Raw genomic sequence first — 3,691 nt, 5'->3', positions numbered from 1 at the left:
AAAGACTTCTGAAGCTAGTAATGGATGATGTGTCACCTATGGCACAACACAATGTAAAGAACATCGTTTGGGGGCAAAAAATTTGCAAGCATTCAGACTGTGCACAAGAATCAGCGACTGACCATAAACACAAAAAGTTTTGTATTTGAGAAGCAACATGAGTATCAATGAGTGCAAAGCTGCGTTTGGGGGTCAGGATTTACACAGCAGTTAGGACACCAGATCGAAACTCTGAAAAGCCATGAGCTTTGCTTCAACTGTCCTGGGGGATGATTCAGATGCTTAGCATTTCTCCACAGGAAGCAAGCAACTCCGTGGATGGAAGGAACTAACACCAGACCCAGAGCCAGTGTGGTGTAGTGGTTGAGAGCAGTAGTCCTGTAATCTGGGGAACCGGGTTCTCGTCTCCGCTCCTCCACATGCAGCTGCTGGGTGACCTTGGGCCAGTCACACTTCTTTGAAGTCTCTCAGCCCCACTCACCTCACAGAGTGTTTGTTGTGGGGGAGGAAGGGAAAGGAGAATGTTAGCCGCTTTGAGACTCCTTAAAGGGAGTGAAAGGCGGGATATCAAATCCAAACTCTTCTTCTTCTTCTTCTTCTTCTTCTTCTTCTTCACATTTGACTTTACGGAGACTGATTTGCATGGGCACAAAGACACATTTTAAAACCAGCATGCAGGAAAGATTCCCTACAGTTGTGTCTGCATCTGGGTAAGTTGCTCCTTCCTTCATACACCTGTGTCCCTAGGGCTCTTCCACAAGGAGCCTGGGCTGACCATGTGACTCATATCCAATGCAGGAATACATGACAGCTCTTTTAATAAGAGAGAACCCGCCACATTACTCTGGAGCTGAGTACTGTAACCATGGTTGTAACCATGTTGCCCGGACCTAACTTGTCCCAGGGCTCAGCCCCAACATCAGTTGTTTTTCTGCCAGGATCTCAACATCATGCATTATCCATCTATTTCCATCCCATCTTTCCTCCAAGGAGCTCTTATACATGATCTGTTTTGTCATTACAACAACTTTGTGAAGTAAGCAAAGAGACCCAAGGTTATCCAGTGAGCACATGGCATGAGTGGGATTCTGAACATGGGTGTCTTCAGTTTGCAGCCAATGCTCTAACCATTAGGCTACCCCAGTTTCCAATACGGAGCTATACATGAGGTGGTCTAGCATTGTCTACCCTGACTGAGAGAAAAACCATCTGCACTTCTACCCAGAAGTAAGTTGTATTGTGTTCAGCTAGGCTTACTCCCTGGCAGTGGTGTAGCGTGGGGGTGCAGGGGGGCCCGGCCGCACCGGGCGCAACATCTGGGGGTTAGGGTTAGGGGGCGCAAATCCACGGGTTAGGGGGCGCAAATCCATGGGTTAGGGGGTGCAAATCCACGGGTTAGGGGGGCGCAAATTACTTGCCTTGCCCCGGGTGCTGACAACCCACGCTACGCCACTGCTCCCTGGAAAGTGTGCCCAGAATTGCATTCTAAGACCCCTTATGCCAAGGATTAAACCTGGAAGCTTCTAATATACACAGCAGGTCCTCTACCACAGAGCATGGCTCCTCTATCTCAGCCAGTAATCCCTATTCAGTCACAAAGCTCACTAGGTGATCTTTAGGCTAATCACTGCCTCTCACCCTAACCTACCTCACAGGGTTGTTGTGGGGATTAAATGAGATGGGGGAGAACCACGTTTGCCACCTTGAGCTCCCCGGAGAAAAAGGTGAGATATAAATGAAATCAATCAATCATTCAATCAATCAATCAATCAATCAATCAATCATACATACATACACACTGAGATCACTATATAGAAATAGTAATAATGTGACATGAGAATGGAGAAAAGTACTTCCGAGAAGATGCACAGCGCATTTCCCTCTGCGTTAAACAAAGGAACTTCAACAGGTGTCACTTCCAAACAGATTTCACCCACCCCAACCCCAGTTTCCTCTTCTTCCCACCTCTCCCCCCTCCACTAAAGTTAAGCAGCTCCCTTTCTCTCCAGTTGCTCAAATGAGCCCAGCTCCTCTGCCTTATAATTCAATGGCCACCGCGGCCACCGAAACCATTTAACTGAAACCACTGGCGTAAGGGGAGAGGCAAGCTTCCGAGACGCACAGAACTCTTCTCCCGAAAACGCAAGTTTCATCTTGGCCCCTTTAGTCTGGAACTTCGCTCAGTCTCTGCGTCCGAAGCAAGGACACCATCTCCCGCTTTTCCCAACTAAATTGTTAAGCACAGACACAGAGAAGAGAAAGGAAGAAAATATTTCAGCTTTGAGGCGGGTGGAGCAGGAGCAGCTCTTGCCTAATGGCCCGTCACGGAATTATCTCCAGGGAGAGGCAAGCAGCAGCCTTCCCAAAGTGGAAAATCCCTCTCCAACACACCCAGGCGTGTGTGGGCAACCCGACCCACAAGTTTTTCCTCCCTGGGGTGCTTCTCGGCTAAAGTGGATCCATCTTCGGGAGGAGGCTGGCGGGGGCGGGTGGGTACTCCATCCATCCGGATTCTCTCCTGCTCCCTCTTACCTTACCCCAGTGCGTTATCTCCTCGTGCGCGCGCGCTTCACTCCCGGCAGCGATTCCCTCGGGTCTCCGCCGCTCTTGGCTCCTGCCGAGTCCCTGCCCGCCTCTTCCCAAACACCGACGGCGCTGGCTCCTCCCTGCCACCCGCCCCCGGGAGCAGGCGAACCTGGAAGCGGCGCAGTCTCTTCCACGAGGAGGATCGGAAGCAGCGCCGCGTCCACATGCCTTTCTAGCCCGTCAGCAGAAGCTCAGCTGGAGCACTTTCCCCGAGTCCTGGGGCTTGTTTGTTCTTTCTTGGTTGGGGGGGGGGGTGGCTGGGGAAGCAGTTTTCCCTCCCGTCCATCCAGCGTGGGGAAAAGTTTGCGCCGAGTTCCAGAGAGGTTAAAACGAACAGGTGCAGCTGCCAGCCTCCAACTATTTAGGTTAGGCGGAAAACAGCATCCATAAGAAAGTTTGGCTTTAAGGTGGACAATTCCCTGCCAGTGGCGTAGCGTGGGGGGTGCAGGGGGGGCCGGGCGCACCGGGCGCAACATCTGGGGGTTAGGATTAGGGGGCGCAAATCCACGGGTTAGGGGGCGCAAATTACTTGCCTTGCCCCGGGTGCTGACAACCCACGCTACGCCACTGTTCCCTGCCCCCCAAGATCTATTACCTTCCCCGTGGACGTAGCCAGGATTTCTTACAGGAGGCTTTATGTTGGGGGGGGGGGCAGAACCAAGTTTATCTGCAACGCAACTGGTCAGTTAATCAAGTGTTTTTATTTATTGATTTAGGGGGGGGGCAGCTGTCCCTCTGCCAACTATGCCTATGACCTTCCCTGCCGTGATGGATTTTGGGCCAGTTTTTTCCAGATCTCTGAAAACTGCCAGGAAACTATAGTTTGGAGTGGATTTTTTCATGTCTTGGACTGGGAATACAGAAAGCTACAGTGGTACCTTGGGTCACAGACGCTTCAGGTTACAAACTCCACTAGCCCAGAAATAGTACCTCGGGTTAAGAACTTTGCTTCAGGATGAGAACAGAAATCGCGCAGCTGTGGTTTGGCGGCAGCGGGAAGCCCCATTAGCTAAAGTGGTGCTTCAGGTTAAGAACAGTTTCAGGTTAAGAATGGACCTCCAGGACGAATTAAGTTCTTAACCTGAGGTACCACTGTACTTTGTGC

The 3,691-nt window shown here is 51.1% G+C and overlaps 1 protein-coding gene across 5 annotated transcripts in view; it reads right to left on the bottom strand.

Annotated features, from left to right (window-relative positions):
- CCDC68 (coiled-coil domain containing 68) overlaps positions 1–2,768 on the bottom strand; it is a 36,926-nt gene extending 34,158 nt beyond the window's left edge. Inside the window, exon 1 of one of the 5 annotated variants that reach the window (XM_083466201.1) lies at positions 2,533–2,768. The gene's annotated coding sequence lies outside the window, so the exon portion shown is untranslated. Of the gene's footprint in view, positions 1–1,648; positions 1,672–2,122; positions 2,299–2,391; positions 2,497–2,532 lie in introns of those variants that run through there. The other 4 variants (XM_083466202.1, XM_083466205.1, XM_083466203.1 and 1 more) reach the window with 4 other exon arrangements.
- Between the last annotated feature and the right edge of the window lie 923 nt (positions 2,769–3,691).

Source organism: Podarcis liolepis (assembly GCF_965112155.1).
Source record: "Podarcis liolepis genome assembly, chromosome: 11".
NCBI classification, from domain to species: domain Eukaryota; kingdom Metazoa; phylum Chordata; class Lepidosauria; order Squamata; family Lacertidae; genus Podarcis; species Podarcis liolepis.
The sequence above is the reverse complement of the archived record's forward strand: the minus strand, read 5'-3'. Positions and strand labels throughout refer to the sequence as shown.